This window comes from Nicotiana attenuata, unplaced genomic scaffold, assembly GCF_001879085.1.
Source record: "Nicotiana attenuata strain UT unplaced genomic scaffold, NIATTr2, whole genome shotgun sequence".
NCBI classification, from domain to species: Eukaryota; Viridiplantae; Streptophyta; class Magnoliopsida; order Solanales; family Solanaceae; genus Nicotiana; species Nicotiana attenuata.
In genome coordinates this window covers 663,872-687,160 of record NW_017670253.1, presented here as the reverse complement: position 1 = coordinate 687,160, position 23,289 = coordinate 663,872, and the positions used below count along the sequence as shown (strand labels likewise).

Below are 23,289 nucleotides of genomic sequence, written 5' to 3'. Positions count from 1 at the left end.
AGATTTCTATTGATCTTCCTTGATTTGTGGTCTTGATAAGCTTTTTATCCGCTACACATATCTTTTCGTTACTTGAGGCGTATTTGCTAGATCCCTTGATTTCTGCCTTCAACGGTCTTTAGTGCTTCCCTTTGCGATCTCGTTTCCTTCGATTTTGAGACATTCCAGTAATAGCTTCCATCAATCATTTATAGAATCACTGATTGGTTCTTCTTCAGGATCTCCGCTGCTTCTTTCTTTTTTCATTGCTAATCATTGATTCCTTTCCTTGCGTTGTCGATTGTTACCTTAATCTATTCTTGATTGGTATTGCATCTTGATTCATTAGTTTTATTCCTTGTGATCCGGCACCTAATGTGATATATTATTTTTCATCATTGAAACTTAGAGTTAACACTCCTGTCATTCCCAAAGAAAGGCAAAAAGGATGATGCTACACTCCATCAAAAATGGAGAAGGAAAAGATGAAATTCTTTTATAAGAGACTAGGACATGGATATTAGTACTCGAATTAGAAAATAAAAGGCACGATAATTCCATTTACCGAAGCTAAATCTTCTATGACAATTACATTGTTTCCATCTTTCTCAATGATCTCATAAGAGCCTCAAGGTGATATACATAGAATTCCTCAAAATCCATCCTTCTGTATTGCATTATATTTAGATGCCATGACAAGGAAAAAAATATAACTTAGGATCACAAGTAAGAGTGTCAAAATTCAATTAGATATGTGGATGAGATGATGCAGAGCATACTGAAGAACCAAAATCATGAATGCGTAATTCCTTCATGGAATCTGTTGCATTTTACATTAGGGCCTGGAAAAATCATAAGGTCAGGAAGATTTGCAACATTATTGAAATGATTTACCTTATAAGTTTTGTAGAAGATAAACCGCTTTAATATTATCCAAGTTTATGGTGTCATTTTTGTTCGGTTCAAGCAGCGCAAATTGCTGCTTTCAAATGGAACAGCTCACCTACAGTTAATATTTTTGATAAAGCATGCAAAAATCTAATGACAGAAAATTATAGGGCATGACATAAATAGTAAAAAAATAAACAAATAGCAAATACTAAAACTAATCAACTATATCATACACACGCCCATATAGCAGCTTTTCGAATAGCAGATGAATGCATGTATGCCTTCATGAGCTTGAGTATCAGTATGTCCAAAGGCACTTCTATGTTTTGACTATTCTTTATCCATTGATGACGTGAGACAGCAAAGTATTCCAGCAGTTTCATAAATATAAAGAACATAATTGACCTTTTGAAAGTTGCACAAGAAACTGACCCAAGGCCTGAGCTGCAGTCATTTTTTTTTCGAGGATCCTTTCAGCAAACGTTTCACAAAGTCTTTTGCTTCAGAAGAAAATGTAGGCCAAGGTTATTCCTTAAAACTTGGACCAGCCTTGAGGATGGTCCTAAATATCCGAGACTCTGTTCGAGCCCAAAAGGGACGGCTGCCACACCATAGGATTATGCAATAACACACACACAAACACACACACACACACACACACACACACATATATATATATATATATATATATATATATATATATATATATATCCCAAACATCAGTCTATGTACATAAGATTGATGTAGAACTTCAGGTTTTACATAATATGCACTGCCAACAATATCATTAAATCTTTCATCTGTAGAAGAATAAAGCATGAGAGTTGATCACAAGTATGTCGTGCTACTCAATAATATGAAGGGGCCGTTATTTTCCCTTTTTTCGTTTATTTGTATTATTTTTCTTAATGGAGAAGTTCCCAGAGGAACAAAGTAAAAGCATTAATATTGTGAGGGGAAATGGACGAACCTGACTTCACGAAATCAGACAATCCAAAGTCTATGGTTTTAAGTTGTGCATTTTCGTCCTTAGACGTGAACAAAAAATTCTGGTCCATGAAAAAGTACAGTTAGAACTGAATGAGCATAATACCAAGAAGGATTACCAAAACAAATAGCTTCTCTTACTACTTTATCACTACATCCAAGAAGAATAGTTGATTTTGAACACCTTTAATTCAGTAAGTCATACCTTATCCTTAATTCAATACTTTGAGAAATTCCCTACTGACCAATAAACACAATTACTCAAAACTAGTTGAAGTTTGTCAATCAGCATAGTTGACCATAGTTTAATTATAATATAATGCTAAACCATATTTTGTGAGTTAATTAGAGTTAAGGAAGTGATTTAGTTTGTTATAAATAGTGGACACGTGTACATTTGTTTTTCTTTTTCATTCAGAAATGTATCGAGCCTTTCTCTGATTCCCTCTTTTCTTCTAGACTCTTCTTCTTCTTCTTCTTCTTCTTCTTATCTTAGATCCCATTTCCATGGCAGCTAACATGGTATCCGAGCCACCCATTGAAATCTAAGCAAATTGCGAGCAAATCGAGTCTTCTCTATTACTTCAATTCTACAATTGAGAGCTGAATTGAGCTAGAGTAACATTTGGTTGAAGCTAGGGTTTGTAAGCCTCTTACTTTGAAGCTATGTATAGATCAACAATGGCAATTGAAGCTGAACTCGTTGGCGCGACCTCAACTACTACAAATTTCCCTGCTGGAACTGCTACTTTTCCTACCATCGATCACAATCATCCTTTGTACCTGCAACCAACAGACACACCAGGTAGCTCCGTAATCTCTCTTCAACTTACTGGATCAGACAATTATGACTTGTGGAGTCGTGCAATGAGAATTGGCTTGCTAGATAAATGTAAACTAGGTTATGTTGATGGGAGATTTCCTATGTCTAAATTTGAGCCTGAGCTTCATGATATGTGGGAGAAAGTTAATGCTATAGTTCTCTCGTGGATAATGAATGCTGTGAGACCAGGATTGTTAGGTTGTGTATTGTATGCGTCTAGTGCTCATAGAGTTTGGGAGGATTTGAAAGAGAGGTTTGATAAAGTAAATGGCTCGTGAATACTCTATTTGCATAGAGAAGTTCATACACTTACCCAATGAATTATGACTGTAACTGACTACTTCTCAAGTCTTAGAAAGATGTGGGATGAGTTTGATGCCCTCATGCCGTGGTCGTCCATCCTGCTCGGTAGCACGTGTCTTCACCATCTATGAGAGAATAGAATAACAGAAATTTAGTACTAGAATCAACAGATTCGCTCGACAGGAATTCAAGAATGAGAAGTTTTTCCTAAAGGTTATGTAGCCTCTTGAGGATAAATACAGACGTTTCCATACCGATCCGCGAGACTCTACCATACCGGCTCATGACTCGCGAGACCAATGTAACCTAGGCTCCGATACCAACTTGTCACAACACCAATTACCCAAGTCGTGATGGCGTCTATCACAATACTAGGCAAGACAACCCAAATAATTAACCACAGTAAATTCCTTTTAACAAACCATTTTGCTAATACTGATTAAGTTTCAAATTTGCAAGGGAAATAATTAATTCACTGAAATGTGCGGAAAGACAATATATCCACAAAACCAAAAACAACCCAACCATCTGGTGTCACAAGTCTATAGCCTCTAAATACAACCAGTTCGACTGTCTAATACATGATAAGTCTAAAATGCAGAAAAGAACAAGGATAGGAAGGAGGAAAGCAAGGCTGCGGAAGCCTTGCAGCTACCTTCTAGTCTCCGATAAGCTCCGAAAATGCTGGGAACCCTCACTCTGCTGCTCGGGCACCTGAATTTGCACACAAGGTGCAGGGAATAACGTGAGTACGCCAACTCAGTAAGTAACTAAAGTAAATAAGGTCTGAGTGCAGTGACGAGCAGTTAAGAATCATATATAAGAGTATACAACAGAATATCAAGTCAACTTAACAATTTAAAATCCAGTTACTTCGTAAAACTTCAATTTAAATTGAAATACATTGAAATCATTTACTTAGCATTTTTCAACAGAGGCTCATTAAAAAAAAAAGAGTGAAATCAACAAAAATGTCATAAATGGGCTCCTCGGGCAAGGTATCACTCACAAATATAGCCTCTCGGGCAAGCCTCTCGATCACTCGTGACTCAACTCTCGTCATACTGTACTCACACTCAGGCTCAAAAATATCTCATAGTAGTAATAATCATAATAATCGCTACAGCGTGCAACCCGATCCATAGTTTATAGTAGACTACGCTCACTGGGGGTGTACAGACTACGGAGGGTCTCCAACAGCCCAACCGTCATATCACTGCGGCGCACAGCCCGATCCAATATATATATCGCTGCGGCGTGCAGCCCGATCCATATAATATCGCTGCGGTGTGCAGCCCGATCCATAATATATACATATAATATTGCTGCGGCGTGCAGTCTGATCCATAATAAATATATATATATATATATATATATATATATATCCTCAACCTCTCTCAGTCATTAACCTCACAACCCCTCGGGCATAATAGTGGAAATCAGGGAAACTCAGCCAGTTTTCATATTTTAAGAAATAGAGTGATAAAAACCAGGTATAAATAATAAACAGGCAAAACATGACTGAGGATATGCTTTCAAAAATATAGAGTGAGGAAAACAGTAAAAATGCCCCTAAGGGTCTCAACAGGTCGGCACAAGGCCCTAAAACATGGCATACAACCCATAATATAGTATCAATCTCTAAAATACGTGATATCTTAAGATTTCAAATAAAGTACGCAGCTTAATAGTCTCCACGGGACGAACCAAGTCACAATCGCTCCTGGTGCACGCCAACACACTCGTCACGTAGCATGTGCGTCACCTCATTTATCAAATCAATACGAAATACCGTGGTTTTATACCCTCAGTTCCAGATTTACCATGGTTACTTACCTCAAACCAGATGAAATACTATCGTGACGCCTTTGCCTCTCACCTCGGCCTCAACTCGCGTCGAATCTACCCAAATCAGAATCATAACATTAGAATAAGCTAAGGCAACGAAGCCCATGCGAAAATAATCAAATTATACCAAAAATCCCAAAATTGGTCCAACCCGACCCCCGGGCCCACATCTCGAAATTCAATAAAATTTATATCAATAGACTCCTTATCTCCCCACGAGTTCATACATATCAAAAATATCAAAATCTGACCACAAATGACTCCTCAAACCCTTGCTCAAAGGTCTCCAATCTCCAGCACTAGTTTTCCAATTCTTAACCCTTAATTTCCATTTATTCCCAAGCCAAATCAGTGAAATAACACCATAGAAGCGAGTTTAGGGTCCAAAAACCTTACCTCTATGGAATCCCCTTGAAATCCCTCTTCAAATAGCTCCCCCAAGCTCATACCCGCATACAAATGGTGAAGAACAACCCAAAAATCGCGAAGGAATTCCTTTATACCTTCTGACCCAGGTATTTCGCACCTGCGGCCCAAAATGCACTTCTGTGCTACCGTTTTGGCGGCCCAAGACACCATATCTGCAGTTTTCACTTAACGTCCAGGTTCCGCATCTGGGTTGTTTCCTCGCACCTACGCTACTACAGGTGCGCTTCCTTAGCCGCTTCTGCGGTTCCATCTCCCCTTGGCCCATTCCGCTTCTGCGACTTTCTTTCCGCATCTGCGAGGGTCGCACCTGCGCCCTCTCAACCGCAGATGCAGTTATGACAGCACACTTAGCTTCAGCTGCCATGTCCAATTCCAAACTTTCCGTCAACCATCCGAAATCACCCCGAGGCCCCCGAGACCCCAACCAAAAGTGTGAACAAGTCATATACCACCATCCAAACTTATACCAATCTTCAAAACACCTCAAACAACATCGAAACAACCAAAACACATCGGATTCATGCCTAAGAACTCTAAACTTTCGAATTTCGTTTTGATCAAAAAGTCTATCAAACCTTGTCCGAATGGCCTGAAATTTTTCACATACATCCCAAACGACACAACGGACTTACTGCAACTCCCGGAATTCCATTTCGACCCCTATATCAAAATCTCGCCTATGAACCGAAAAATGCCAAAATTTTAATTTCGCCAATTCAAGCCTAAATCTACTCCACAGAGGACCGTAAGTTGAAGAACAGAATGGCGAGAGAAAGTAACAGCAAGGCCCGGTCTACGGGCAACATGGGAGAGTCGCTAGGTGGGGGAAGATGAGCTTTTAGGGGAGGATCATCAGGGCCTTCCCAGTCTGTTGCATAGTCTTCAGCCAGTGCACCGCCATCAGGGCCCAGCCAGCAGCAGTGGAGTCGTTTCAGGCCCGGTCAGGGCAACAGGGGATTCCACCAGCGAGGTCGGTCAGGGGAGAGGTTTCAGCAGCAACAGAGATCCTCGTGCCCCAAGTGCGGGAAGATGCACTCGTGGGTCTGCTACACGGAGTTGCCTATATGTTATGGATGTGGGATGAGGGGCCATATTCAAAGACACTGTCGTGCATCTCGCCAGGGAGCGGGTAGGGGCCCGGCTCAGCCCTCCAGTCCAGCAGCTGCCACATCTTCAGCTCCCTCTCTAGCTCGAGGTGCCCCAACAACCGCAGATCGTGGCGCAGCTAGGGGTGGTATACAGAGTTCGGGAGGTCCCAGCCGATTCTATGCTATGAGTGGCCGTGAGACTGCAGAGGCTTCTCCAGATGTTGTTACAGGTATTTTGATTGTCCAATCTCATGATGTGTATGCGCTTATTGATCCTGGTTCCACTTTATCCTATGTTACCCCGTTTGTTGCTATGAGATTTGGGATAGAACCGGAGCAGCTTCATGAGCCATTCTCAGTATCCACCCCAGTTGGTGAGCCAATTTTGGCTGCTCGAGTTTATAGAGGTTGTGTTGTTATGGTGCGTGGTAGGGATACCGTGGCCGATCTAATCAAGTTGGGAATGGTGGATTTCGATGTAATAATGGGAATGGATTGGCTTTACTCATGCTTTGCCAAACTTGATTGTAGGACTAGAACCATTAGGCTTGAATTTCCTAATGAGCCCATCATCGAATGGAGGGGAGATAATGTAGTGCCCCGTGGTCGGTTTATTTCCTACCTTAAGGCCGCAAAAATGATCAAGAAGGGGTGTATCTATCATCTAGTTCGAGTTGCAGACACCAATGCCGAGGCACCTAGCCTTGATTCTATACCAGTTGTGAATGAATTTCCAAATGTCTTTCCAGATGAACTCCCTGGGATTTCGCCAGACAGGGAAATTGATTTTGGGATCGACGTGATGCCAGGCACACAGCCTGTATCGATTCCACCTTACAGAATGGCACCGGCAGAATTGAAAGAGCTAAAGGAGCAATTGAAGGATTTGTTAGAGAAGGGTTTCATCCGGCCAAGTGTGTCGCCATGGGGCGCATCGGTCTTGTTCGTAAGAAAGAAGGATGGATCACTACGGATGTGTATTGACTACCGGCAACTTAACAAAGTTACAATCAAGAACAAGTATCCCCTGCCAAGGATAGATGACTTATTTGACCAATTACAAGGTGCTATGTGTTTCTCAAAGATCGACTTGAGGTCCGGGTATCATCAATTGAAGATAAGGGAACAAGACATTCCAAAAACAGCTTTCAGGACACGTTATGGGCACTTTGAATTTATGGTGATGTCTTTCGGGCTAACAAATGCCCCAGCAGCTTTTATGGATCTTATGAATCGGGTCTTCAAGCCGTTTCTAGACTCCTTCGTGATTGTTTTCATTGACGACATCCTTGTGTATTCGCGGAGTCGGGAGGATCATGCCTATCACCTCAGGGCAGTTTTGTAGACTCTTCATCAGCACCAATTATATGCGAAATTTTCAAAATGTGAATTCTGGCTTGAATCTGTCACGTTCTTGGGTCATGTTGTTTCCAGGGAAGGAGTTATGGTTGACCCTCAGAAGGTTGCGGCAGTAAAGAATTGGCCCAGACCTACCACTCCAACGGAGATTCGTGGCTTCTTGGGTTTAGCAGGGTACTACCGGAGGTTTGTGGAGGGGTTCTCTACCCTCGCCTCCCTATTGACCAAATTGATGCAGAAAGCAGTTAAGTTCCAATGGTCCGACGCTTGTGAGAAAAGTTTTAAAGAATTGAAGACCAGGTTGACCTCGGCACCGGTATTGGCCTTGCCGGAAGGAACGAAAGGGTTTGTGGTTTATTGTGATGCCTCCAGGGTTGGTTTGGGGTGTGTATTGATGCAGCATGGGAAGGTTATAGCATATGCCTCAAGACAACTCAAGAATCACGAGAAGAACTACCCGATGTATGATTTGGAGCTTGCAGCAGTTGTATTTGCTTTGAAAATATGGCGGCATTATCTTTATGGGGTTCATGTAGATGTGTTTTCAGACCACAAGAGCCTCCAGTACTTATTCAAGCAGAAAGAATTGAATTTAAGGCAGCGGCAGTGGTTAGAACTGCTCAAGGATTATGACATGAACATTTTATACCATCTAGGGAAGGCGAACGTGGTGGCCGACGCTCTCAGTCGAAAATCCATGGGTAGTTTGGCTCATTTGGGAGTGGATCGAAGGCCCTTGGGTCGGGAGGTTTATCAATTGGCCAGTTTAGGGGTTGGCATTTCGGCATCAGATAAGGGGAACATCATGGTGCATAATGGAGCAGAATCGTCACTTGTAGCGGAAGTCAAGGAAAAGCAGTTTAGTGATCCAGCATTGGCTGAGATAAAGGAAGCAGTTTTGAATAACAAGACTTCGGCATTTTCACTTGGCAGCGAAGATGGTGTTTTGCGGTGTCAAGGTAGGTTATGTGTTCCGGATGTGGATAGGCTTCCGGAGAGGGTGATGGTAGAGGCTCATAATTCCAGGTATTCCATGCATCCAGGTTCTACGAAAATGTATCATTATCTCAAGGAGGTTTATTGGTGGAACGGCATGAAGAGGGGTGTGGCGGACTTTGTATCTAAGTGTTCAAATTGTCAGCAAGTGAAGGCCGAGCATCAGCGGCCGAGCGGGCTAACTCAGCTTATGGAAATACCGATGTGGAAATGGGAGATGATTAACATGGATTTCGTGGTGGGGTTACCTCGCACTCAGCACAAATTCGACTCAATTTGGGTAATAGTGGATCGACTCACCAAATCAGCTCACTTCTTGCCGGTCAAGTCCAGTGATACTGCTGAACAATATGCCAAGCTGTATATCAAGGAGATAGTAAGGCTTCATGGCACTCCACTTTCTATTATCTCAGATCGAGGGACCCAGTTCACAGCTAATTTTTGGAAGAAATTTCAGCAAGGTTTGGGTACTCAAGTGAATCTTAGCACAGCTTTCCATCCACAGACTGACGGTCAGGCCGAGCGGACTATTCAAACGCTTGAAGATATGTTGCGAGCTTGTGTCTTGGACTTCAAAGGTAACTGGGATGATCACTTGCCGCTTATAAAATTTGCTTACAATAACAGCTTTCATGCCAGCATCCAGATGGCCCCATTTGAAGCATTGTATGGAAGAAGGTGTAGGTCTCCGATTGGGTTGTTCAAAGTGGGTGAAGCAGAACTGATAGGGCAAGATCTTGTGCACCAGGCTATGGAGAAAGTTAAAATCATTCAGGAAAGGATGAAGACTGCTCAGAGTCGCCAAAAGTCTTATGCGGACGTTCGTCGGAGGGAATTGGAATTTCAAGTTGGCGATTGGGTGTTCTTGAGGGTATCCCCTATGAAGGGGATCATGCGCTTCGGAAAGAAAGGTAAGTTGAGTCCTAGGTATGTCAGGCCTTATCAGATCGTTCAAAGGATAGGGCAGGTGGCCTATAGGTTGGAATTGCCTCCCGAAATGTCATTAGTGCATCCGGTGTTCCATGTGTCCATGTTGAAGAAAGTGGTTGGAGATCCGTCCACCATCGTGCCAGTCGAGACTATCAAGGTTAGTGAAGAGCTGTCGTATGAAGAGGTTCCGTTTGCCATTCTTGATAGACAAGTCCGTAGGTTGAGAAATAAGGAAGTTGTCTCGGTTAAGGTCTTGTGGCGAAGTCAAAAAGTCGAGGAAGATACGTGGGAAGCGGAGAAAGAAATGAAAGAGAAATATCCCTATCTATTCGATCAAGTCTAGAAGAAATTATGTGACCTTCCTATCTCTAAAACAATTACCATTGTGTCCAAGTTGATTCCTTCCTAAGTGCTAGTGAAGTTCCTCTAGTTGTGCAAGACTTATAGATGTAGGGATTGTTTAAAGTCATGTGAACATTTCTTTGGTAAATGAAATTTTAAAAGACTCTTGTGATAAGTAATCAATTAATGGTGGTATAAGTTGGTAATGAATTACTTGTATGCTTGTAGTGTGTTGAAATGGCTAAATTATGTGAAACTCATTGAAATAACTGATTCATAAGCAAAGCATATCGAGTGATCAAATGTATGCATTTGTTAAGGTAAGGATTTGTATACTAGCTGTAAGGGTAGTTGAAATTGTGTATTGGTGCTCAGAATTATGTTTTGGGGGCCCTCTGTCAGGTGGAGATGTTCTAATTACAAAGGAAACACTGGCAAAAATTTTCTAAAAATTTAGGAAATAGTGAAAGGTGTAGGAATCTGCATAACATGTTTTCAAAACCAAATGATCTTCGAATATACTAAAAAGCTTGAAACAGGTCCTCATTCGGGGACGAATGATTTTAAGTGGGGGAGGATGTGAGGCCCCGTAAAATTTTTGGCTCATAAACCAGAATCTTGTGGTGTCGGCTTCGAACACGTGTTAGGAATGTGCTCGCCGCGGTTCGGACCCTTGGTATTTATCTAAGCTTTTAAAACTTAAAAGAATCAATTTCCAGAAAAATGCCATTATGCGGCCCAGAATGCGGTCGCAGATCCAAAATGCGGACCGCATTACCACCGCATAACGAAACAGTGGTTTGGTTAAAACTTGAGGTCAAGATGCGGTCCAAAATGCGACCGCATAATTGATATGCGGAACGCATTTTTACCGCAGAGTGGAACAGTAGAGTTGTCAAAATTAATGTTGAAAATGCGGTCTATTATGCGATCGCATAACGAATATGCGGACCGCATAGTCGTCGCATATTCTCCTTTGAATTTTGTGAATGTCAGTTCTGCGGTGCACTATGTGACCGGAGAACATGAATGCGGACCGCATTCCTGTCGCAGACCCAAACAAAATGCTCAGAGTTTTGGGGGCAATTCTGCGGTCCAATCTGCGGACCGCATTTCAACTCTGCGATCGCAGAATGCGATCGCAGATCTTGCTCGGCTTCTTTTTTTCCTTTTCTTTTTCTTTTCTAAATTTTAACCCCGACCCCTTTTTAATAAAACACCCCAACCCCCTCATTTTTAACAAGCTTCTGAACAAATAAGAGAGAGGGAGAGAGGGTTCTTGAGAGAGAAAGCCACCTTCTTCAAATTTGATCCTTGAAAACTATCCGGGCGGGGAAATTTCAAAGCAATTATCTTCATCCCCATTCCTGCAGGTAAAATCCCTAACTATTTTCATTTAAATTCTGGTTTAATCTAAGGGGAGGCAGTCTCATGCATTGGCTCTTGAAAATAGTGGTTAAAATTGTGCATGCATGTCTACTAAACCCTAGAACCTAGTGGGAGTAATCGGGTGAGAGCAAAGACTTGTGCAAAGAAGGGGCTAGTAACCTAGATATCACACCTCCTTTTTTACACACCTACCCCAAAGGATAAATGTATAAGGGAGTTTTTCCATTTAAAGTGACATTATTCGAAATGGGATCATTTATTTCTTTTTTTTTTTAGAGTCGCCACTTGGGATAGGATTTGGCTTTTGGTGTCCCAAGTCACCGGTTTAAATTGAATCCCAAATCGAGAAAAATTTCGACTTCCCAATTGGAGTCTATGAACCAGAAATTCTGAATAAGGAATTCTGTTGACCCGAGGGAAGGTGTTAGGCACCCGCGGATCCCGTGGTTCTAGCACGGTCGCTTAAATTATTTTAAATGGCTAAAAATCTAATTTTTTGCATGTTCCAACCTATAGTGCAATTTTAAGATTATTTACCGCTTTTAGTTATCTTGTTTTTACGAAAGTGAACGCCGTTTAAGAGCGTGTTTTTGGATCACGTCACATGAAATGCACCCGGATCCTCAACACCTCTTATTCAACGTTTTGGGATTTGGATTTGGGTTGCATGAAAAGCACACCCGAGTTTAGAAAAGTAATATTATTAAAAGCGCGCCTAAAGTGGCTAGCGTCTTATTAACTTTGCGGGAAACCATGAAAATTCGCTAAATGGCATGTCCCGAATCTCTAAAATATTTTAATATAGTATTTAATGAGGGGCCCGCAATTTATGCATTTTTGTTTGGCGAGGCTCATCTCACTTTTATTACTTAAAGGTCGACTTAGAGCAACTAAGATTTTCTATTTAATTATTTGTCTCTAATGGGCTAATTGATTTACATCTATAAATTCCAACCTCAAATTCAAGTCTGAATTCAAACAAAAGGGAGGACCTTTTTAATTTGAACTCGCCACCTAATTTGAAATCCAAATTTATACTTGCGAATCAATTCCCCATATTCCTAATACAATTTTAAGGGTATTGATCTATAACAAACTTTTGTGCCTGTTAACAAGAATCCCCATCAAACACAACAAAAATTAATCGAAGGACCGAAAACTATTAAATGCAAATATGATATATATCATGCAATATCTTCAGGTAATGTCACTATCCCCAAAATTCAAAACAAGACAAATTTAACAAACCTAAGCCATATCTTAAACTAACTCACGGCTAAAGAGATAAGAGAAAGAACATAACGAAAATTATTTGCAAACTTAAGGAACAGAATAATCACTGTGTAATCTAGAGAGCAAATACTATTCCTTGGGTTCAGGCTACTTATTTCAACGATAATCCTTAGCATAGAAAAGGTAAAATCAGTAATTACATTTCTTGAATTGAGACAAATACCTCAACCCATGATAACAAAAGGGAGAAAACCGGAAACCAGCAGAAGCAGATTCAACAAGAAGAACGCAGCAATAACCAAAAAAAATGCAGCTATAATTTTTCTTTTTGCAAGTTCTCTGTGATTTATTGGTATTTTTATATCTAAAAACCAAAACTCCTAGCTTATCTCCCTCTTTTCTGTTCGAATCTTGAGTGAAGTTTCATGGGTTGTTCGTTTTTTTTAGAGAAGATGGAGCTGCTAAATGGGTGTAGAAGAAGGGAATTGGAGAAGAAGAAGGGGAGGGTGTTCATTTGTTTTTGTTCAGAGAGAGGGAGATTTCTTGTGTTTTTTTTCTCTTTTTAGAAATGGGCGCCGTTGCTATCGAGAGAGAGGGGGGTCTCATCTTTTTCAGAGAATGGCCATGGGAGGGGGCGCCGTTTCTTTTTTGTGTAGGGTCTAAGATTCCCTTTTTAGTTTCCAAAATTGTCTTTTTATAGGTAGGTGGTAGGGTAAAGGGTAATGGGTATTTGGGTAGGGAGATTGGGCTTGGGTTGGACAGATTTTGGTGCCATTTATTTGGGCTGATTTTGACTTTAAAATGGCCCAAGTTCCGAATTTAAACCCAATTAAATAAACTCCTTATTTCCTTTTCTTTTTTTTTAATTATAAATCCTAGAAATTAAAATTCTATATTATCTATAAATGTGAAATTAAACTAATTAACTAATTATAAAATTTATAAAAACTACTTAATCCTAAATTAAAAGAGGAAAAAATCAATAAAAGGAAAAAGTGTAAAAATGAAGCATTTTTTGTGATTTTCGATTTTGATAAAATATGTAACTATCGATTAATCCTAAAAATGTAAAAGTAAGGCCTAAATGAAAATGCAATGTACTTTTGGTATTTCCATGATTTAAATAAAACTTAAACATGCGCAAAAAATGCAAACAATCAAAAAAATTCTACAAAAATTCCTGACATGACAAATATTTAACAAAATCTATTTTTCTTGGGATTTTATAGGAGTATTTCATATAGGGCAAAAATCACGTGCTTACACTAGATATGTTCGGGTAGTGGTTGTGAAGCTTGAATTTTAAGTTATGTGTATTAATTTGTGCACTATATGGATGTTGCTAGATTATTTGGTGAATTGGAGGTAGAAATTAAAAAGGGACTCAACCCCAGGTATGTATGGCTAAAATCCCTTTTATTAGAAATTGAGCTCCGTTGTCATTTATGAAAGCATGGTAAGAGTTGAATTCGTTAGCATATTGCTTGTTATTACGCAGTAATTGATATGCAATTATCTGTACATATTCGTGAAGGATGTGCCCCAACGTGAATAATGTGCCAATTTTGACAATTTGATAATGACGGAAAGTACAGTTATGTGTGGAAATACTTGGGCTATAAGCCAACATTGGAACAAAGAATTATTCATGCTAGCTATGTGCTCATTTACCTGTGATTGCAATTTGAAGTATCCTCAATATATGTGTATATGTTCACAACTTGTAAAATGAATATCAAAAAAGGGAAACGATGTGATGATGGTGGCCATGAGTGCCCCAGGAATTGTTATGTTATGTGTGGAATAAAGATTTGAAGTGTTGGCTAATGAGAATGGAGAAATGCCTCTAACGAGGTGACCTAGCCGATCGGGTCGTGATCGGACACCATGCCGCACACATGGTGGTAATGTGCTGATATTGGATTCCGGATAAAGGAAATGAAATATTGATTGAGAGTAATGCCTCCAATGAGGTGACCTAGCCGGTCGGGTCGTGATCGGACTCCGCTTGGGATAGCGGTGGTAATGAGAACAGTGGTGAACACGTGACAGAAATGCCCTAATCAATGTTGTGGAAATTGTATGAAAGATTATATGAAATTGTTGTGGAAAAAGGTAGTTTTGGGCCTTCCAAGCTAAGTAGCACACTTGAATTAAGATGTTCCCCTCTTATTTAAGTGTGGACTTGAGTTTGAGACCCGAATTCCTTGAAAGTTAGTTAATTAATTAACTCGACCCTTAGAGACAATCTTTAAATCGTAGTTCTTTTAGGTTGGCCTTAAAAATAAATTGAGGTGCGCCGCACCAAATGAAATGACAAATTGCGTGGCCCTCTTCAAATGTATATATTCAAATACTTAGAATTCGGGACGTGCCATTTTGCGAATTTTCATGGCCTCCCGCAAAGTTAATGACACGTTAGCCGCTTTAGGCGCGTTCTTTAATAATTTTACCTTCCTAAATTCGGGTCTGCATTTCATGCGACCCAAATCCAAATCCCAAAATGTTGAATAAAATGTGTCGAGGATCCGGGTGCATTTCATGTGACGTGATCCAAAGACATATTTTAAACGACGTTCAATTTCATAAAAAATATAAAATTAATTAAAAGCGGTAAATAATTTTTTAAAAATTGCACTATAGGATGCAATGTATTAAAGTCAGATTTTAGCCAAATATAACAGTTGAGCGACCGTGCTAGAACCACGGAACTCGGGAGTGCCTAACACCTTCTCCCGGGTTAACAGAATTCCTTACTCGGATTTCTGGTTCGCGACTGTTAAACAGAGTCAAACCTTTTACTCGATTCGGGATTCGAACCGGTGACTTGGGACACCATAAATCTTCCAAGTGGCGACTCTGATTTTTAACAAAATGAATCCCGTTTCGATTGTCCTTTAATTGGAAAAACTCCCTTTATTATACCCTTCACGGGGTGTAGTAGTGAAAAAGGAGGTGTGACAGCTCTGGCGACTCTGCTGGGGACTAGAACCCAGAACTTTTGGTTCAGGGTTCAGAATTCGAGCTCAGTTAAATTGTTATATTTGGCTTTATCTGATTTTGTTACATGTTTGGGCTTAATGTGCTAAATGCTTTACCGCTTTGATATTTAGTGAATTGTATATATAAACTGTTGCGAATCCCTTCCTCTCTCTGTGTCTTCCACATCATGGAGAAGGGGCACTTCGTGTAGCTTCTCTTCTGTTTAGAGTCTTTTCCGATTTAGAACGAGGTTTGGATAAGTTGCTAAGCCGGCGAAGCTTCTGTATCCCCGGTACGCTGCCTCCCCCTCGGCTCGAGTTGTTCGCTCGGGTAAGCCAGGTCTAGACCAATAAACCTAGGGTTTAAACCTAGATGAACAAAACCTCATGCCGGATCCCTAGTAGGAACGTTTGTTTGAATCATGTGCATTTGACTTAGGGGACTCAACACAGGGGTTGGGTCCATCTAGGACAGGTGACCTAAAATGAAAAATACCATCCTGATGCATCTTACGTGCTACTTGCGCATTTATTTGCCCGGCTTCGCATGTTGACCGGCTTGTATATAATGAAAGAAAATTGAGAAAAATAGCAGTGTTAGGACTAAGTGAGGGTAACCACTTGTTTTGAAAAACCAATGCCCAAATAGTACCGAAATGCTGCTGAATTTTTGAAAAATGAAAAAAGGAAAGTATTTGAAAAAAGAAAAGAGATTGTTGTTTTGACAAATTTGCCCGAACTACGCTGGTTTGATTCTCACCGGATGTGAAATACGTAGGAAACCCTCATCGGGTCCAACCTCCCTTTTGCAAAAATAGCCAAAAATACCAAAACTTCAATTTTTGTCAAAATAAGTCGGGTGACGCCATTCTTGTTTAAAATAAGCCGAGTGTCCCCAAAAGGGCGCCGGAAGGCTGTTTTTGCAAGAACAGCCACCCTGAGTCATTTTTAAATGGTTTGCGGGCACAGCCTTAAAAACTCCCTCCCGGAAGTGCTGAAAGGCCGTATTTGCAAAACTGAGTCCTTGTTTTTTTTTTAAAATTTTGGAAAAATAGCCACTTTTTCTTTTAAGTCAAAATGAGTCGTTAAATAGCCATTTTCTTTAAATAGCCACATTTTTCCTTTTCGGTTAAAATAAGTCATCAAATTCCTTTAAATAAATGTGCAGGATAAGTACAGTTGACATTGAAACCTTCTCAGTCCTGAGTGAGATCCCTTTGAAGCTTCACATGTGGTGAAACGACTTAGGAAAAGGTAGCAGGGAAACGGTGGTCAAGGTTTTGGGTGGCCTCGTCGGACTATTAAACATCAAACCAAGAACGGATATTATTCAAGCACTGATACCATTCTGGGACCCAACTCGTAACGTATTCCGGTTCTCGGATTTCGAGCTTACACCCACACTAGAGGAGATTGCGGGATATGCGGGTCTCAACGGGAACCTTAGGAGCAGATACCCATTGGCACCAAGACCATTCACCCTCCACAGATTCTTGAACCCGTTGAGCATTAGTCCGGACATTCAAGATAAGCATCTAGCAGAAGGGTGTGGCACACTTCATTTCCTATTCCACCGATATGGCAACCTGCGAGGTTTCGAGGAGCCTAACACCAGTTTGACACACGCCGGGAACAAAGATAAATGGGAGGCCCGGCGGGGATTGGCTTTCATGGTAGCTTTTCTAGGGGCCGTGATCTGTCCATGAAAAGACGGTCATATAGATATTGGCCTTGTGGGAATGTTGGATGTTGCTATAAAGAAGTCTAACAGCACGGTAGTTCCCCTGATTGTGGCAGAAATGTATCGAGCTTTGACCTTATGCCGAGAGGGTGTAAAATTCTTTCAGGGTTGTAATCTGTTGTTATAGTTATGGATACATGAGCACTTTTGTCATCGCACGGGGTATATGAACTATGGTTTAACCGGGGTGAGTTGTATCGAGGAGTTTGGAACCCGGGTAACAGGTATTGAGTTCCCCGAGGGCACCGAGGCTTGGCTATCCTGTTTGATATCTTTGACTGCGGATAAAGTTGAATGGGCTTTCGGGTGGCTTCCCACTACTGAAGCTGTATGCACATCGGCAGAAGTACCTTATATTCTTTTGATGGGCATTCGAAGCATCCAACCCTACGCTCCTTACCGAGTTCTGAGGCAACTAGGAAGATTCCAAACTGTTCACAATGATGATGACCTGAGCGGACAAATCATTGAGTTAGGTCCAAAAGCTACATTTTCGGAAGGAAAAATCCGACAAATATGGAATGAGTGCAGCTACCTTGAGCCTAAGACTATAGTACAGGATCGGGCTAAAGGAGAGGTAGACCCCAAATACTTGACCTGGTTCGGCAAAAGGTTTCAGATTCCCGAGAGACCCGCCAAAAGGCCACATGTACAACAATTCACTGACGGAGCCCAGGTACAATGGGATTGGCTAGCCAAGGAAAAGGAATACCGGGCCAGGATAGGGGCGCTGGAGCAGCAGGTCCGAGATCTTCAATTTGAAAAGAGTGTGCAAGCTGCAGCTGACGAAGGTGACAAAAGAAATTGACTCAAGAGAATGAGGTTCTTAAAGAGCAAAACCGACAAATGAAAATAGCTGCTAAAAATCAAGAAAGAAGTTGGTCCGATGAGAGATTGATAAATGGGCTGACGAAGCAAGTCTTAGAGTGCCAAGATGAGGTGGAGAAATCTGAGGGGAATATGGCAAAACTCCGAGCACAATGGGTAAAGAAGACAGAGGAAAGAGCCCAATTTGTGCAACAAATGAAAAGAAATTATGAGGTAACCATTGCCAATCTGAAAAGAAAGATGAACACCCTTGAAGATAAGGCAGCCCGACAGGACAAAGAATTTAAGGCTGAAAGGGAACAGTGCTATAGGCTAATGGCCGAGATGGAAAAAGAAATAAAGCTGTTGCAAGACTATCATTTGCACGACTCCCAGGTGTTAGAAGCTCGCAACCAGCAGATAAGCCGACTACTCCAGAAAAAATGCCAGATCAGGGAAAGAATTAGAGGCATTGCAGATTATATTGTCATGAAATGTCAAGCCGGCGAAAGAATGGGTCGTACCACTTTCTTTGCTACAGTGATGATATTTGTTCGTCAGGTTATGAATGATTTGGAGCAGTTACAAAGGGGTCTTGCACGCAAGCCCGCGGCGATGCCGAATGATGCCCTGCGGGCCCCAGGATTTGAAGCTTTGATGTATTCCTAGTTATCGAGTCTGTATTATTTTGAGTCTGTTTTGCAATTTTTCTTTTTAAGGAAAACAAATAGTCTAGCATCTTTGTAATCGGAGTTTTATTAATGAAAAAGTGAAAATCTAAAAAAAATTATTTCCTTATTTTTGCATTTATTTGCAAGAACTACGCTTGGTCTGATTCATGCGGGGTCATGATACGTAGGCAATCTCCATAGGATTCGACCATAACCAAATGAAAAGAGAAAAAGAAAAGAGAGGAAAAACAAGAGAGAAAATGCAAAGAAAAGAGAGGAAAAACAAGAGAGAAAAGAAAAACAAAAAGAGAGAAAATAAGAAACCAAGAGAAAGAAACAATGGCAAAACAAGAGGGAATGAGAGAATAAAAACAAAGAGAAAACAAGGGTTAGAATGAAAAAGAAGGAAGAAAGAAAAAGAGAGAAAAAAAAAAGAGTTTGCAATTGGAAATAAGGAAAAGGCTGGGATGACGCAAGCAGTCGAGCAAATGCATAGTAGAAACTATTAACTGCTTAGGTGCATTCACTCCCCAAATGTCCGGTTACCAAAATGTTAAATGCCCTAACTCTAATGTGGTGGCTTCATTTTTGTCATATTCATAACAGAAAGGTGGTTGGTTTGTGGTTTTTAAAGTGGTAACTCTTCTCTACAATACAAAGTCAAAAGGCAATGGCAGACAACAACAAAACTGGGTTGGTTGATATTGGTGCTCGAAAGCAGGTTAAACAGGACAATGGGTTGGTGGAAGAGGTAAAGATGTTAAGACAACACATGACAGACATATATCAGGCCTGGATGACTGGGAAGGCACCACCTAGCTTCCTAAATGCTGCCATTACCCAAATTTCGGACACAATGGCAGATGATCCTCACTCTCCAGATACACCCGCTTATCACAGCTCTCCCAACGACCCCAGTAGCTCCATCACTCGTCCTCCAATTACCTCTCCCCAAAATTGCCCTCCTATCATATCCACTACCCCCAACAATGAATACCCACTCAAAGATTGTGATGCCCAATATTACCCCTCAAAGGTCACCCACAAGGTTCTTGACTCATACAATCAGGGCCCGCGGAATAAGCCACATGTTGAAAATGAAAGGTTCATAGGAAGAGAAGGGATAAATGGGATACCCAGGAGGCTGAAAGGCATATCACAATCATTGGAGAACAAACAAGAAAGGGGAGACCAGGGTAGTATGGCTTACGAAGAACTGTCTGCGTCCCCTGACGTTCGCTTGCCCGCGGGGTTCAAAGAGCCAAAATTTAACTTGTATGATGGGTGTGGAGATCCGGTAGCCCACTCGAGGGTCTATTGCAATGAAATGAAAATTGTTGGAGAGAGAGATGACTTGATGATGGCATATTTCAGTGAGAGCCTGACCGGGGTGGCTTTGGACTGGCACACTCGTCAAGATGTTGGTAGGTGGCATACATTGGGTGACCTGACTCAAGATTTTGTGCGACGTTTTCAATACAAATCAGGCATTACCCCAGACCGCTCCTCCCTATCTAAAATGGAAAAGAAGCCGGAAGAAATCTTTAGGGAGTTTGGGCTCAGATGGAGGGAGCAAGCCACTCGAATCAGTTCCCCGATTGGTAAAGAAGAAATGGTTGAGCTTTTCCTACAAGCCCAGGGACCTACCTACTTCAGTCATTTGATCCCAGCCTTGGGAAAGCCTTTCAATGATGTGTTAAAAATAGGGGAGCTAGTAGAAGAAGGAATCAAGTCAGGAAAAATCGTGAGACATTCAGAACATCCAAGTAAGCTTGGGTAAAAGAAAGAGAAACCGAAAAGATGATCCGATGGGCTTTCCTGATCGACACTTCCAGCTTCGACATCGTCCCCGTGGATATCTTTGTGTACCAGATGATCCTCCCCAATGCTATTTCTCTCCTCAAAACTCCCAAAATTATACATCACTTTCCCCGTACCCAGCTCCACAGAATGCCTATCCACCCCCACGAGCATACCGAAAACCTCCTGGATCAGGTTTCCGGCCCAATCAAGCGTTTAAGAATGAGAGGATGCTGAAAAAAAAAAAAGCTTTCACCCCTATTGGAGAATCATATGCCAGTTTGTTTCAAAGGCTGAAGCAATTGGACATGTTGAAGCCAATCTAGATAAAAATGCCAAACCCTCTGTCAGAGAAGTTTGATTCTTCTCAAAGGTGCGCATATTGCTCGGATGCCCCGGGGCATGACATAGAGAAGTGTTGGGATCTGAAGAAAGCAATTCAGAAACTTATTAATGCAGGCGACATTGTCGTACAAAATCTGGATGCAGCAAACACTAGCCAAAGTCCATCACCTGTGCACAATGAGACGCATATGGTGGGCATGATTTATTTTGAAAAGGAATGTGAGAATTGTTCTGGGAGCCTCGGAGGGCCAAGGGCTACCAAGCTTTTAGCACTATCAGAGGTTGATCTTAAGAACGAGCCGGCAAAAGGAGCCCAAAAGCAATTTGTTAAGAACAATGAAATGAAGACTTGTGAAGGTCCTAGTATTGTTGATGCAGAATTCCGTGGCTAAGATACCGTGCTTGGTAATTGGAAAGACGCTCCATTTCTTGGTCAGCTAGAGAGGAGCTTTGATGGCTTAGTTTGTTGTCATTTCTGTTGTCCGGGTTATTTCAGGGTTGTAACCCGGATATTGTCTTGTGACTCAAACCCTTCTATTCCTTTATTTTATCTAGTTACTTTAGTCGTAGTATCTCATTAGTGTTATCTAGGGTTGTACCCCAGTTTATGTTGCTTGTTTTGTTGTTTAAACCCTTTTACCGTGTGTCCAATGCAATTCTCGGCTTTCTGCCTTTTCTAGTCATTTTTGTTTAGTTCTCTTCTCCTTTTACAGTTCCAAATGCTGGTTCTAGTGACATGACATGCATACAAATTCAAGGCCTAGTCTTAAAATGAGTTCACTCATGAAGCAATGGAACAATTCTAAAGATGATATGGACATTTGAGGGAAATAAGGAAAGAATTGGATACTTTGAGATCATTTGAAGCACGAACCATGTGAAACTGGGGCAGATAGGACGTAAAGAAATACTGTTGAAATGCATCATGCCGCATCGGTCTGAAGCCAAAGGCAAGTTTGCCCCAAATTACAGGGGCCGTTCGTGATAAGGAGAGTGAGAGTGTTGTCCAATGGTATTTTGTATTCAACAGATGTGGAAGGCAAATTGGGATATGGTTATCAAGTCTGGTACAATTAAAAGATGTTACGAATGTTTTCCTTGGTTTGTTTAACTGTGTTGTTTGTACTTGGCATGTTTCGGAGATTGGAATGACGAAGGCGTTTTGTTCTGCTATCTAAACACTTTATCCTTTGTTACCCCTTTGAGCCTTACTTATTTTCTTTCATAAACCTCTTTCGGAATCAGTAGCAAAGTTCAGAAACGCAAGCGCAAAAGATAAGGAAAAAGAGAAAAAGAGGGGGAAAAAGAGAAAAAGAGAAGGAAAAAGAGAAAAAGAGAAAGAAAAGAGAAAGGAGAAAGAAAAGAATGAAAAGAGAAAGGAAAATGAAAAAAAAAGGAAAAGAAAGATCACAAACAAACAAAGTAATTCCTATGACGTGAACTACGTTCGACTTGATTCCGAAAGGATACGTAGGCAGCCTCTCTCTGAGGTTCAGTCACACCAAAATAAAAATCCAAAAGTCCCCAAGAAAGAAACTGGGGCAGAAGTTGTGGTTGTTGTGAGAAATCCGATTCCGAAGGTTGTAATTTTGAACCCATCTGAATTGTTTTTGAGCCTTTTGATATCCTTTCTTTCAAACCCTCTCCAAAACCCACATTACGGTCCAGATAAAGACCTTCTGATAAGTCTTCGAGAGATGCCAAGGCAAGCAAGTAGAGGTGAATCATATCAGGGGCAACACTCCGGTCCAAACAGGAAAAAAAAGGGAAAATGAGAGAGTCTTATCGATGAAAACCCTCACGAGTACCGCAAGGCGATGAAAGGTGAGAGAAATCAAAAATGAGAGAGTCTTATTGGTGAAAACCCTCACGGGCACCATAAGGCAACGGTGAGTTGAGAGAAAGATCAAAATGAGAGAGGTTTGATGGTGAAAATCCTTCGGGCACTACAAGTCAAATAAGGATCGTGAATCAGATTGGATAAGCGGAGCATTGAAGCCCAGTTTCACGGCAAAAAGGTACGACAAGAGCTGAACATCAGATTTGTTTAATAGGATAGGCCGCAGGTGCATGTCATTGTCATTAAAGTTGGTATCCACATCCGATAGGTTTCTACTTTGTAGTTTTCTTGTTAGGAATCATCTCTGTCCATTATCCTTGACTATGTTCCTTTTGTCTTGTTTACTTCCTCTTCCTGAGTCTGTTTGGTCAAAACAAGTGAGAAATGACTTCAAAATTTGCTGCCAGCTTTCCAATTGCACAAGACAAGATCTGGCTAGCACATCAAAGTGGCATAAGTCACGAAAGAACAGCAAGCGCACTGAGTGGGTAACAATCAATAAGCTTT

The 23,289-nt window shown here is 41.1% G+C and overlaps 1 long non-coding RNA gene across 1 annotated transcript; it reads right to left on the bottom strand.

Moving 5' to 3' along the window:
* Positions 1-2,096: 2,096 nt before the first annotated feature.
* Positions 2,097-13,257, bottom strand: LOC109236725. The gene is made up of 4 exons (XR_002069535.1): positions 12,821-13,257; positions 3,639-3,697; positions 2,994-3,108; positions 2,097-2,640 (listed from the first exon to the last, which is right to left on the bottom strand). It is a non-coding gene; the product is annotated as an uncharacterized LOC109236725 (long non-coding RNA).
* Between the last annotated feature and the right edge of the window lie 10,032 nt (positions 13,258-23,289).